The 15000-nt window shown below is 48.7% G+C and overlaps 1 protein-coding gene across 1 annotated transcript in view; it reads right to left on the bottom strand.

Moving 5' to 3' along the window:
• Positions 1-15000, bottom strand: part of LOC119595284 (EH domain-containing protein 3-like) — a 65924-nt gene that overhangs the window by 26814 nt on the left and 24110 nt on the right. The window lies entirely within an intron of this gene.

Raw genomic sequence — 15000 nt, 5'->3', positions numbered from 1 at the left:
GTTATAGCTCATCATCGGGCAGCGCCTCCTCTCGAACACCTGGGCGCCCAGCGACCACACCCTCGCCGCCACAGACAGGTGTCTACCCCCCCCCCCTACCAACACCAACACACCTGTCTTTCCCACTTCCTCCCTATCCCTCCCTCGCCCCCGTCCCCATCCCGTCCCCCCTACTCCAACATCCATTTAACAACCCCTCCTCCCCCCTACCTCCCGCTCCCCCCCCTCCCTGTCATTCAGAAAGCTGCATTTCATTTGGGTCTTTTCCTCTACATTACTTTGGAACATCATGATGATATTGATGATGATGATGATGATGGTGATGGTGATGATGGTGATGGTAATAGTGATGGTATTAGTGACAGTGATGATAGTGATGGTTGTGGTTATGGCGGTGGTTATGGTGATAGTGGTGATGATGGTATATAATAATAATAATAATAATAATAATAATAATAATGATAATAAACAAAACCAAGCTTCGGGGCCGCAAACCCTCCCAACCACACAAACCAAAGCTAATCCTCGGCGTTCAGTGCACTTGCAGGCCCGCGCGATGCCATGAGGGCGAGTAATGAGAGGAGACAAGGCCCGCCGACGCCATGTTGCGCGCACGTGAGCTGACCTTTTGGCACGGGAGTATTGCAACGCCGTTTTATAGGACTGCAATCAAGGAATGTTGACCTTCCTCCTCCTCCTCCCCCTCCTCCTCCCCTCACTCACTCACTCACTCACTCACTCACTCACTCACTCACTCACTCACTCACTTACTCACTCACGCACACGCACACTCGCACACGCACACTCGCACACACACACACACACACTCACCCTGGCCCGGCGGTGCGACACATTGAGCGAGGAATGATAGAAGAGATAGATTGAGAGGGGGGGGGGGGAGTGGCGGAAAGGAAGAATTAACAGGGAAAAGATAAAACCAGAAGCACGAAGAAAACAACGATGGCGGCATCCACAAACACGCTCGCCGATAAACAAAGACACAAACAAAACGAAATTGACGAAGACGGGACGCCAATCCTACAGCGATAACGACGGCGGGGGGGGGGGGGGGGGAGGCTAGCATTCCGCCGGTATTTCCGAAATATCACCCAAAAGGTCTGCTGTGGGCGTTTCTTCTTCTTTTTTTTACGTTTGTTTTTACTTAGTTACTTCTTTTCTGTCTCTTCCCTCATTTTTAAAATCGTTTGATTTTTTTCTTGTTCTTCTACATTCATTCATTCATTCGCTTCTGATCAAGACGAAGATACGTGTTGCAAGTTGACAATGGCAAGTTGACAGGCTCCCACTGAGGAATGCAAGTGTAACAAACTAAGCAAAAATTTTAGAAAGAGTCAAAGCAATAAAAAAAAAAAAAAAAAAAAAATCACCGGAACGTCATGCAGTCATCGAACATTCTGGAATTACACATTCTTCTCATTCATACATTTTTTTTTCTACCATGACAGATCAAATTAAGCTATTTAAAAAATCGTCAACTGTAGCGCTCTCTGAACACTAAAAAATAAAATAAAAAATATACACAATCATAAAATATTTAAGAATTTACCATTATACCGTTTCTTTGACAACGAAAAACAAAGAAAATAATCACACCATTACAAAATATTAAAGACATCAATTACTCCGTTCTCCGGCAACCAAAATATTTAATAAAATAAATATAATTATAAAACATTTGAGATTTTCCATTACTGCGTCCTCTCACTACCAAAAGATAAAGAAAAACGGCGATCGTTTGAGGACAAGCCAATTGCGCCGATGCGCCCGTGCGGACTCGTGTTCAATCCGACGTTTTTCTGCTGTCACGGTATTCCCCAACCTTCTGCTTTCCGTGGAGGCCGTCACGATTTCTTTGTCACGGTCTCTGTCTCTCCTTTCTTTCGGCCAATGTGTCTGTGTCTATCTCCCTCTTTGTGTCTCTGTCTGTCTCCGCCTCCCTCTCCCTCTCTGTGTCTGTCTCCGTCTCCGTCTCCCTCTTTGTGTCTGTGTGTGTGTCTGTCTCTGTTTCTTTCTGTGAATTGTTTGTCCCTGCATGTCTGTCTTCCTCTAATCGAATTAATTTTGACATTCTCTGGACCACGATATATTTTTTTTTCTTTCTTTTTTTCTGTCATGTGTTAGTGTGAGTGTGAGTGTGTGCATCTGCCTGCCTGCCTGCCTGTCTTTCTCCTGACAACTGACTTTTACCATTCTCTCTAACGTGACAGGGAAGATCCAAACTGCGACGAGAAATGAAGATCACAGTAGCCCATTTGCAACTTTCCCTAAGTATGCAGTACATGTCAAGCTACGTTGTTACCAAGAGCCCCACATTACGAGATTGCTATAATAAATGTGAACTTTCGACATCTGTCACTACTTACGAGGGAGATAATGAAAGGGAGAGATAGAAGGGGAGGGATGGGAGGAAAAGGGACACGCAGAGAGAGAGAGAGAGCGAGAGAGAGAAAACAGGTGGGGGGTGGTAGTTACAAAAGCCACACATATTTCTCATTAACTCGCGCCTACTAACAACAAATATACATCAAGGCAAGCGAAAGGACAAACGTTTTTATTTTTATTTTTTCCCACCCAGGCCTACCAAAGGGTTCCACGCCACACGCCTCGCATCTCATTTCCTATTTCCCCCCCCCCCCCTGCTTCCTTTCCCTACACCCATCCCTTGGTCTGTTGCATTCCATTCTACTCCCTCTCCCCCCCCCTCCCCTCCCCGTACCCTTTCCCCGTAAGCATCACAAGTACTCTGTTTACAAAACGTCTATGTTATCCCTAGCGCTCTCTACTTTATCTCTATCTATGTCTCACTCATTCTCTCACTCGCATTCTCTCTCTCTCTCTCACTCGCATCTCTCTCTCTCTCTCTCTCTCTCTCTCTCTCTCTCTCTCCTCTCTCCTCTCTCTCTCTCTCTCTCTCACACATTCCTTCTCCCCCCCCCCCCCACACCCTGACTTTCTCCACCCTTCCACCCACGCACACATACACACAATCGCGGTCTGATTCCTGCTTCAAGCGTTTAATGACGTCTCCTGGGCCCTTGGACGGGGGTGGGGGGGGGGGGGGGGGGATTTCGATGTCTTATAAGTAAGTAGATCCGACGTCTCTTCCCCCCTCCCCCCCTCCCCCCCCGGCCGTCATCAAAGGGGAGAATGAGGATAGAGGGATTCGGGCGTCCGGGGCGGGGGAGGGATTCGGGCGTCCGGGGCGGGGGAGGGATTCGGGCGTCCGGGGCAGGGGGGGGGAAGTATAAGGGGACAGGCGAGAACACGAGCCGGGGCGGGGAGAGGAGGCGGGGCCGGGGGGGGGGGAGGGTTAGCTCTCAGTTGGAAAGGCGAGACAACACACATACGCAGGGGTACTCTCTGATTTTTCTTTCTGTCTCTCTCTCTCTCTTTCTCTTCCCCTTTCTCTCTCATCTCTGTCTCTCTCTCTCTCTTTCCCTTTCTCTCTCATCTCTGTCTCTCTCTTTCACTCTCTACTTTTTTCTATTTTCCTTTTTTTTTGTGTGTGAGGGGTGCCCTCTGTCTTGGTCTGTCTAATCTGTCGGTCTCTCTCTTTCTCTCTCGTCTTTTCCGCTTTCTCGTTTGCTCCCACTCTCCCTTCCTCTCTTCTTCGTGCAGCTATATTAACTGCAAAAGGAATTAATTAATTCATAAAAAAATACTTCCTCTTTCCCTGCCTCCCCTCCTTTTACCCCCTTCTTTTCCCCCCCTCCCCCTTCCCCCCTTTTTCCTTTTTCCCCTCCCCCCTCCCCTCCCCTTCCTCCTACTCCTTCCCCCCCCTCCCCCTCCCCTTCCTCCTACTCCTTTCCCCCCCTCCCCCTCCCCTTCCTCCTACTCCTTCCCCCCCCTCCTCCCCACCCCCCCCCCCCCTTCCCCCCTTCCCCCCTTCTTTCTCTTCTCGCCAGCATCCCTAATCTCCCCAAGTCTTCTTCTCAGCGAGGGAGGATTAAGCATCAGTTCCTCTTTTCAACGTCCTTAGAAAACCACAGTCGCACAAGTAACAACGACCGTACAAAAGTTTTCTTGGGGAAACACACGGTACAAACAAAGTTATACTTTTGGGAAACAAATGAAAAAATTGCCAAATAAAAAATTTTTAAAAGTGCCTATTATAAAAAAAGGGGTTTTATACTTGGGGGTCAATTTAAAAAGCACAGAAAATAAAAAATAAATAAAAAAGGCGAATGTGTTTATTATAAACAAGGGCTGTACTTGGGCGTCAAATGGAAAGTACCGAAATAAAAAAGAAATAAAAAAATAATGTGTTTATTATATACAAGGGTTATATTTGGAATGCAATTACTATAAAAAAAACTTGCACTCAATATTTGCTCCGAGTGTTCGAAAAAAAGAAGATTAAGAATAATATATATTTCTGAGGAGGAGAAAACAGGGAAGAGGAAGGAGGAGAAGAAAGATGGAGCTGAGAGAGCAGGAAAATAAGAAGCAAGAGTGAGAGAAGAAAACGAGGAAAGAAAAAAATATATATCTAGGATGTCAAAAAAGCGGAAAGACGATAGACGAATACGAAAGAGGAAAAAAATAATACAGAAAGAAATAGACAACTTAATGAAGAAAAGAGGAAAGAGAAACTAACAAGAAGAATAAAAAAAAAAAGCCAAAATAAAACAAAAATGGAGAACAAGAAAAGCAGCAACCAAAGCGAAGAGCAGAGAGAAGAGGCCAAGAAGCAGACGAGCGACGCCGAACAGCTGATTGCTCTAACAATTGCTCGCGTTGAGTCGCAATCAGGGGCACGATACCCAGGCCACATCACCTAATCTATAATCCTTGCCCCAGCCAAAAGGAGGAGTCACAAATAAGCAAAATATATTTAGATGATATGCATGTGAATTAGAAATCATGACAATAATTTTGAAACAGAAAGGAATAATTATGAGTGATGATAATGATAATGATGATGATGATGATGAAAAAATAACCCAACAATATAAAATTTCAAAAGAAACTAGTGATTTTCCTTTTTCGCTTTTACTTTCATACAAATATCCATTTAGAAACGACAACAACGACAACAACAACAACAACAACAACAACAACAACAACAACAACAACAACAACAGCAACGCCACATTGACAACAAACAAACAGCAGCCAAGGTTTAAAAAGCATAAACGTTCCCACATACCCATTTAATATAAACTTTGCATCACTACTTATTGTGACTGTGCCTACCCCTCTCTTTATCCGTTGCGCTTGCACCTTATTTATCCCTCACTGTCCCTGTGCCAATCTTTCTTATTAACCTTCGTCCACGTGTCCCACGACTTAACTCTGCCACCTTGAACGCAAGTTTGGGTAGATGGGGAAAAAAAGATGGGGCAAAAATTCCTAAAAACTTAAAACTCAAGGGAACGCGGGTGATTTGGGGACTTCCTGTGGGGGGAGGAGGGAAAGGGGGGGGGGGGGAGGGAGGAGGAGGAGGGGAAGGAGAAGGGCCCCGGAAATTTTCCCCGCCCGCTTCTCCCTGACCCCTTTTTCCCTCTAAACCCTTTTCTCCCCCATTTGTTCTAAACCCTTAAACCCCCCGCGCCCCTGTCAAACCCTTCCCCTTTTTTCGCCTTATCAAATTTGGGACACAAGGGCAGCACAGAAAAACAGCAAAGACAAGAAAACTGACCCGACAGAGACAGACCGAGACAGATAGACAAACATACACACACACAGGAAGACCAGGGTGTTTCTCCCCTTCCCCCCTCCCCCCTCCAACAGCTCTCAGGATGTCTTAACCCCCCCGAGATAATTTTTTCCCCCTTCCCCCTTCCCCCCTCCCCCTTCCCCCTACTCCAAAAAACCCCCCCCCCCCCCCCCCCCCCTACCCTTCCCCCCCCTTCCCCCCTCCCCCTCCCCCCCCCCCCTCTTCCTTCCCCCCCTCCCCCTCCTTCCCCTCCCCCCCCCCCCCTTCCCCCCCTTCCTCCCCTTCCCCTTTCCTCCCCCCCTCCTTTCCCCACCCTTCCCCCCCTTCCCCCCCCCTTTTAAGCGCCTTACCCAACCCCAGGGCACAAGTAGGCGCAAGTGTGGAGCATGTGTCGAAAAAGCTTGGGCCACCTTTCCCCCGGGCCCTTCACAAAGCTCTACCTACGTAACTCTGACAAAGGGGCGTGTGCTTTTGGTGTTTGTTTTTGTTTTGCGTGTATTTTTTTGTGTTTTTTGGCCCCACAACACCCACAAAATAATAACAATAATAAAGTTAAAGAAAAGTAACATGATCCCACTTTCCTTCCCCCCTCCCCCTCCCCCCCCCCTCCCCCCCCCCCCCCACTACATTTAAAAGGCCCATTTACGTCCGGTTTCTGACGCTCGCCTTTTTTTAACGGTTTTTCCCGGTTTCCTTTCTCCCTTCCTCTTATTTCGGACTTGACTCACGCTCCCCCCACCCGTGGCCCAGCGGCCCTAACCACCCACCGCCCCTCCCCACCCTTAACATCCCTACCTTTCTGCCTCTTACCTTCCCCTCTCCAACCCCTGCCCTTTCTCCTCTTGCTCCCCCCCCCCACTAACTCTTACTCACCCTTTTTTCCCTTTTCCCCCCCCCAACCCCCTATCCAAAACCTCCCCTACCCTTTTCCCCACAAAAATCGCTAATCCCCCCAATTTTTTCCCCCCTTTCCCCTTCACCTTTCCCCCCCGCCTATTGCCCACCACTCCCCCCCCCTTAACCCCTACCCCCGCCTTTATTTACCCCCACCATGTTCTTTCCCCTTTCCCCCCCCAAATTGCCCTCCCTTTCCCCCCTCCCCCCCCCTAACCCAACCCGTCCCCACCCCCTTCCCACCCTTTTACCACCCCCACCCCCCCTCATATCCCCCTTCCTCCCCCCCTCTTCCCCCCCACCCACCCCCCTTTTGTTTTGGCCTATTGCACCCAGGGCCCGGGGGGATTTTCCTTTTACCCAAGTCGAAAAATTCACCCCAAAACGTTTTTTATTCCCGCGATTTTTCCCAAAGGGCTAATATCAAAAAACACATGGGGAAAAGTTTTTTTTTAAAAGCACACGACAAGAAAAATTACATGGACACGTTGTCACTTACATTTCTGAAGGTCAATCAATCTGATAAAACTTTGTTTTTTGCTTACAGAGAACGTTTTTCTTCTGCCGGAACGTTTTCTTAGGTCGCCTAACATGTGACGAACGGATTTTTCATGTCGCAGCCTCAAGGGACATTTAACATACATACAATACTACGTTTTGGTAAACCAGTCGAGTCAGATCCAGACAATCAATAATCTGGAGCGAAAAGAAGGAAAAGAAAGGATGAAAAGAGAAAGAAGAAGAAGAAGAAGAAGAAGAAGAAGAAGAAGAAGAAAAAAAAAAATTGATTACTATATACGGTCTGCTATCAATACGCGGCCAAACAAACCATTTTTCTCTCTCTTTTTACCAAGGTGAAAGATGCACATGACAGGTTGATAATGACTAGCTAAATGCAACATGTCAATCCACCATCATTGAATTTCAAATACCTACACTCACCAGCCTGCCAACCAGTCATCAATCGTCACCAACCTGGCAATTATGAAATTGACTATCATCACCAACCAGGCATTAATCATCACCAACGTGTTCAGTGCTGCTTCGCCTCAAAATTGCACATAAACGGAAGAAAAAGGTGCGAGAAAAATAAAATGAAAAGAGACGAAGGGAAAGAAAAAGATAACAAGACGAAATACCTGACAAGGTCTGTGATACACGGTTACTTTTACACACACACACACACACACACACACACACACACACACACACACACACACACACACACACACACACACACACACACACACACACACCTTTGCGAGAACCTCTCCACAACAGACACGGAGAAGACGAAGAAGAGAACGAACACGGAAGGAAAAGAAAAGAAAAAGAAAAAGGAAGAGAAAAATGAAAATGAAAATGAAAAAGACAAAAGCTTGAAAATGGAAACAAGTACAAGGTCCCTGAACCGGCCTGCCTTGACCCTCCTTCACATTAGGGGGGGGAGGGGGAGGGGGGGCGCTTCGACGAAAAGAAAGGGGAGAGGGGCTAGGGTCGGGGAAGGTGGGGGAAGGAAGGGGAGTGAGGAGGGAGGGGAGAGGGAAGGAGGGAGGAGGAGGGAGGAGGAGGAGGAGGAGGAGGAGGAGGAGGAGGAGGAGGAGGGAGTGGAGAGAGGAGGAGGAGGAGGAGGAGGAGGAGGAGGAGGAGGAGGAGGAGGAGGGAGGGAGAGGAGGAGGAGGAGGAGGAGGAGGAGGAGGGAGGAGGAGGAGGAGGGGGAGGAGGAGGAGGAGGAGGAGGAGGAGGAGGAGGGGAGGAGGAGGAGGAGGAGAAAGGTCGAAGAAAGAGGGAAAAAGTGATAGAAGGCAGAGAACGAGGAGGAAGAAGTGAAGAGGAGGAGAGACACCAAAAACGTAGGACGAAAGAGAATCAATACATACCACAAAAGCTACCATGACTCACGGACAACGCTCTCCTGCCATGCCAAGACTCCATTACCCCCCCTCCTTCTCCCTCTCTCCCCTCTCCCTCTCCCTCTCTCCCTCTCCCTCTCCCCTCTCCCTCTCTCACCTACTTCCCTTTTTCTTTCCTCTTCTCCCCTCTCCTCTCTATGTCTCTTCTACTTTCTCACCCCTTTTCCTACCTTTCTCACTCTCTATTTTTTCTGACTTTCTCCACCCCCTCCTTCCTTCCTTCCAACTACTTCTACTACTACTACTACTACCTACTACTACTACTACTATTATTACAACTACCATACTACTACTACTACTACTACTACTACTATTAAACTACTACTAACAATAACATTATATAAAAATAACAATTATAGTATTCAAAAAGGTGAATATAATTGCCGCAGCTGACATCAGGTGACATCAGCTGACTCCTCAGTGACGTCCACCCATGACGCAACCTCTCCGGGGAAAAATGACAAAGCAATCTTGTCGATTTCCGTCGCTGTTACTGGATCCTAATCCTTCTTCACGCATGCGCAGACCGGTTCGATCCAGTTGGCGCTTTAAAGAGGGCGGGGGAGGAGGAGGAGGAGGAGGAGGAGGAGGAGGAGGAGGGAGGAGGAGGAGGGGAGGAGGAGGAGGAGGAGGAGGAAAGGAGGAAGAGAAGGAAGAGAAGGAAGAGAAGGAGGAGGAGGAAGAGAAGGAGGAGGAGGAGGAGGAGGAGGAGAAGGAAGAGAAGGAAGAGAAAGAGGCGGAGGAAAGGAGGAAGAAGAGAAGGAAGAGAAGGAGGAGGGAGGGAGGAGGGGAGGAAGGAGGGGGAGGGGAGGAAGGGGGGGGAGGAGGAGGGAGGGAGGAGGAGGAGAGGGAGGGAGGAGGAGGAGGAGGAGGAGAGGAGGAAGAAGAGAAGGAAGAGAAGGAAGAGAAGGAAGAGAAGGAGGAGGGAGGAGGGAGGAGGGAGGGGGAGGAGGAGGAGAAGGAGGAGGGAGGAGAAAAGGAAGAGAAGAAGAAGGAGTATGAGAGGAAGGGATATACGAAAAAAAAAAGTTTAAAACCACAACCACGTGACTCGCCGGTGACGTCACACGGAAAAATGACAGGCAGATCCTTCGCTAGCTCTGGACCCGAATCCTCCGTATGACGTGCTCGCGTCCGGATCGAACCAGCCAAGGTATGCGAGAAAGCGGGAGGGGGGGGGGGATGGAGGGGGAGGGGGAGGGGGAGGGGGAAGGGGGAGGGGGGGGAGGAGGAGGAGGAGGGGGAGGAGGAGGAGGAGGAGGAGGAGGAGGAGGAGGAGGAGGAGGAGGAGGAGGAGGAGGAGGAGGAGGAGGGAGGAGGGAGGAGGAGGGAGGAGGAGGAGAGAGAAACGAAAGAAAAAAAGACGAATGAAGAAAGGGCTGACAAGAAGAAGAAGAAGAAGAAGAAGAAGAAGAAGAAGAAGAAGAAGAAGACGAAGGAGGTGGCGAGATAGACCGAGAGTCACCCCCAAAAAAGCTTCCTTCCTCCTCCCTCCACTTCAGCGCCGCGAACTTACCACGCCCTTTCGCACAAAACGACACGATGCGGGGGCCTTGTGCGTGGGGGGGGGAGGAGGGGGAAGGGGAAGGGGGGAAGGGGATGCATATGGGGGGGGCGGTGGTGGAATGAAACGCTACCCGCATCCTTTTCATTCTAATTCTCTTTCTCATTCTCATTTTCGGCTTAACCGTCTTTCCTTCTTCCATTTTCTAATACATCCCCTCTCTCCTTCTCCTTCTCCTTCTTCTTCTTCTATCTTCGTAGATCGTAGTGGTCTCTGCTTCAGGGCGTCAGCTAGGGTTGGGAGGTTGGGCGGAGTCAGATGCGTCTCTTTCGTGCGGGGGTGAGTCTGCCCAGGAAGTAGTGCGACACGGCAAGAGGAGAACGGAAGTCGAGGCAAACGCAAAATACTACTACTCTCTCTCTCATCTCTCATCTCTCTCTCTTGTCATGTCTATGTCTCTGTCTGTCTAGTCTCTGTTCTGGTCTGTCATGCGTGTCTCTCTCTAAGCTTCTCTCTCTCTCTCGCATCACCTCATCGCTGCGTAGAACTACATGCGGGTGCAAAAAGGAGAGGGGGGGTGGGGGAAGAAGGGGAGGAGGAAGAGGGGAAGAAAGAAAAAAAAGGGGAGTATGGAGGGGGGAGGAGGCGGAGGGGAGAGAAAGAGGAGAGGATCGTTATAGTAGAGGGAGGTGGGGGACGTCATGTCGATTGGAGGATGGAGACCGGGGCGAGCAATGAGGGGTATGTGGAGTGCTCTATGTAGTGCGGAGGGAGCGAGGCGGTCAGTTGAGTCAGAGCGTGAGGGGGAGCAAGGAGGAGGAGAAGAGAGCAGAGGAGGGAGCAGGAAGCAGGAGGGAGAGGCTCATGGGGAGTCGGAGCGTCAGCAGGTATGGGAGGAGGAGGGAGCAAGGAGGGCTACAGGCGGAGGAGGACGGGCTGCGGAGGAGTCAGGAGGACGGCAGAGGGGTAGAAGGAGGAGGAGGAGGGGAGGGGAGGAGGAGGAGGAGGGGGAGAAGGAGCAAGGAGGAGGAGAGAAGGAGGAGGAGGAGGGGGAGGAGGGGGAGGAGGAGGAGGAGGAGGAGGAGGAGGAGGAGGAGGAGGAGGGCGAGAAGGAGAAGGAAGAGGAGGGAACAGAAGTAGGGCATCAGCGCAGCGTGCTCGATAACCACTAGCTTCGTCGCAATAAATTGCGAGCGAGATTCAGCTCACCAGAACATATCCATCTCTCGGCCTAAGTTATTGACAACAGGTTGACACGAAGAGAACTGACGTGGGGATGCACGCGTGGAGGGGGGGGGGGCGAGAAGCGGAGACGAAAGGGGGAACGACGTGGGATGCACGCGTGGAGGGGGGGGGGCGAGAAGCGGAGAGGAAAGGGGAAGGGGGAGTAGGAGTAGGAGGAGAAGGAGAAAGAGGAGGGGGAGGGGGAGGATGAGGAGGGGGAGGGGAGGAGGAAGAGGAGGAGAGGGGAAGGGAGGAGGAGAGAGAAAGGGGAAGAGGAGAAGAGTAAAGTGGAAAGCGAAAGATAGAGAGAGACGGGAAAAGGAGATGATTTATTCGAGTCTTGTTCTCTTTCTCGAAAGTTCAAGGCCGATCTCCCAGCCGCGTTATCGCTTTTATACAGAGCAGTTGTGTGATACTCTCACGTGGCGTCTCCCCGCGCCGTTATGTAAGCCTGCTGCTGGTTACTCGTGCCGCATACTACTACTAACTACTACTACTACTACTACTACTATTAGCACCTACGACTTTACTACATCATACTACTAAGACAACTATACTATATTGCACTTTTCTATACTATTCTACCACTACTCTTACTATATTACTATACTCCTACTACTGCCACTCCCACTCCTACTAATATTGATACTACTACTCCTACTACAATCATATCCCTGCTACTCGTACTTCTAACATACTACAACAACAAACACTGAAGCTAATCACGACAGCGACCTTTACTACCGTCACCATAATACTGATACTTACATCATGATAATGACAATAAGAAGGCCAAGTAAACAGAAACAATAACCACCACAAGCAACACCAACATCGCCACCACAAACATCACCACCACCACAACAACAACAACAAAAAGGTCGACTTTTCTACTCCCCCCCCCCGCCCCCCCCCCCAACGTGCCACGCTCAAACAACTCCTCCCAAACCCTCAAGCAGACGACGCAAGCACGACTCGGGGAGACCCAAAGGGGGGAGGGGGAAGGGGCAGGGGAGATCTATCGCTCGATCTATCGCTCTCTTTACCTCTTCCTCTGGGCGTCGGGTCCTTTGGTGCCTTTAATTAAGAAAAAAAGGGAAAGGAAGCTCAGAAGTTTCATAGCAAGTCCGGTTTCGGGTGCGTTAAGGCTGGTAGATAAGTATATAGATTAACAGATGGATGGACAGACAGATGGATAGATAGATAGGTAGAAAGACATGGACACAAATGAATAACAAAAAAAATAATAATAATAAGCATGATATAAACACAAAATAAAAATATTAAAACAAAAATGTATAATTCAATGAACTTGAAAAAAGTTCTCTTATAACTATATACTACTACTTCTATCAATAATAATAATAATAATGATGATGGTAACAACAAAACAACAACAACAACAACAACAATAATAATGAAACAACTACAATAACAACAATAGCTGCATCAGCATCGCCACCACCAAAAACAATATCATTATTTATCTTCCTCGCTCCTTGCCTCGTAAGGATAACAAAGATAAAACACGGCTGTTTATAGGACTGTCACAACATGCAAATTTCACAATCCAAAGTCACCCTTCACACAGTTCACCGTTCCTCTCCCCCATCTTTTTCCCTCTTCCCCTCTCCTCTCTTTCTCCTCTCCTCTCCTCTCCTTTCCTTTCACCTCTCCTCTCCTCTCCTTTCCTTTCACCTCTCCTCTCCTCTCCCTCCTTTCCTTTCACCTCTCCTCTCCTCTCCTTTCCTTTCACCTCTCCTTCTCCCTCTCTCTTCTTCCTCTCTTTTTCTTCCTCTTCTCCCCCCCACCGTCCTCTTCCCACTTTCTTCTCTTTCCCCCCTGCTCCCCCCTCCCCCCTCCCCACCTAAAATACTCTTAAATCCAGAAAAGAGAACAGCCTTGAATCCAAAATAAAACTAAATAAAATACCACACATGCAATTACCACAAAAAAACTGCAACCACAAACTACATGATGGGGAGGGGAGGGGGGGGGGAGGGGGGGAGGAGGAGGAGGGGAGGAGGAGGAGGAGGAGGAGGAGGAGGAGGAGGAGAAGAGGAGGAGGAGGAAGGAGAAAAAAAGGAGGAGGAGGAGGAGGAGGAGAAGAAGAAGAAGAAGAAGAACAAACAACAACAACAACAACAACAACTACAACAAAGAAAGAAAGAAAGAAAGAAAGAAAGAAAAGAAAGAGAAAAAAATAAAATTAAAATAAAAATAAAAAGAAAAGAAGAAAAAAAGTCAATTAAGCGATGGAGAGAGAGAAAGGAAGGACGGGGAAGGGGAGGATAAGAAAGACCAGAAACGAGAACGAAAGGAAAACCCAAAGACACAGGATTTCTTCCACATGGGAGTTTCCTGCACACGCATATGGCAACACTGCCGCACCACATTACGACGGCGAGCATATTAGCAAGACGGAATAATCGCCGCTCGACGATCACGTTTTATTTTGATCTTTTTCCTCTTCTAACAAAACGTAGTTGGCGACCGTGTGACGTCAGCGGGGAAGTATCTTCCGGGGTCTTAGATTATTTTTCCCCCCGAACTGACCTCTAAAACGAACCTTTGTTTTCATATAGCGTAAAAGAACTGGTTGGGAAAATGGCATAACGAAAAGGTTTATTCGAGAACAAAAGAGAAAATGAAAAGTAGAAGCCAAATAAGGGAGATACAGACAATCAAACTAACACAAACAAACACACATATATACACACACACTATTACACATATAGCCTAAACAGACACACGCACGCACGCACGCTATTACACATAAAGCCTAAACATACACACGCACGCACGCACGCTATTACACACACAGCCTAAACATACACACGCACGCACGCACGCTATTACACACACAGCCTAAACATACACACGCGCACGAGCACATCAACACTCCGCTTTCCCCAGCAGGACACGGCGAGCGCACGAAACAATGCCGCTGGCTCCCAAGCGGCGGCAAGGGACACAAAGCAAGGTCGGGGGTCAGAGTCACCTCTATTTCGGGTTGGACGCACTTCGACTCCCGCTCAGCTGTTCCGCCGCTCACCTGGCCGCCGCCAACACCTGCCTCGCAAAGAGCAACGCAAAGAGACGAAAAGCGATCCTCCTCCCTTTGCATAAGAACAACAACAATAATGGCAATGGTGATGATGAAATTGGTTAATCATAATGCTGATAAGTCATGATGATAACAATCTCATAAGAACAACAACAAGAACAAAACCAAGAACAAGATCATCAACAACATCGACGAAACACAAGGCAAAAAAACAACAACGAAACACTTACACTAGATAAACAACAACAACAACCACCACCGCCCCAAGAATCCGGCCCGAGCGTTCCGGCCAACAGGTGGTTCCGTGCCAGGCGGGCGGGGTGAGGCCCCAGGGATCACCTAACTCGCCAGACCGGTGTGCTGCTTCCTACGACCGCCCCTACGACTACGAAGTCCCTCCTTCCTTCCTGCCTGCCTGCCTTCCTTCCTTCCTTCCTGCCTTCCTTCCTGCCTTCCTTCCTTCCTTCCTGCCTTCCTTCCTTCATTCATTCCTTTCTTCCTCTCATATCCCTCTTTCCTTCCTCCTTTCTTTCTATCTTTCTTTAATTTTTCTTTGTTTCTTCTTTCCTTTCTATCTTTCTTTCATTCTCCCATTTTCTTTCTTCCCCTTTTCTCTCCTTCCTTCCTTCCCACCGCGTAGGATGTTCAGTGAAGTAGAGATCCTTCCTTTTGCTTGAACAAAAAAGTCTCCAGTAATTCATTCCTCCTCCTCCTCCTC

Source organism: Penaeus monodon, chromosome 35, assembly GCF_015228065.2.
Source record: "Penaeus monodon isolate SGIC_2016 chromosome 35, NSTDA_Pmon_1, whole genome shotgun sequence".
NCBI classification, from domain to species: Eukaryota; Metazoa; Arthropoda; class Malacostraca; order Decapoda; family Penaeidae; genus Penaeus; species Penaeus monodon.
This window is presented reverse-complemented; position numbering and strand designations above follow the sequence as displayed.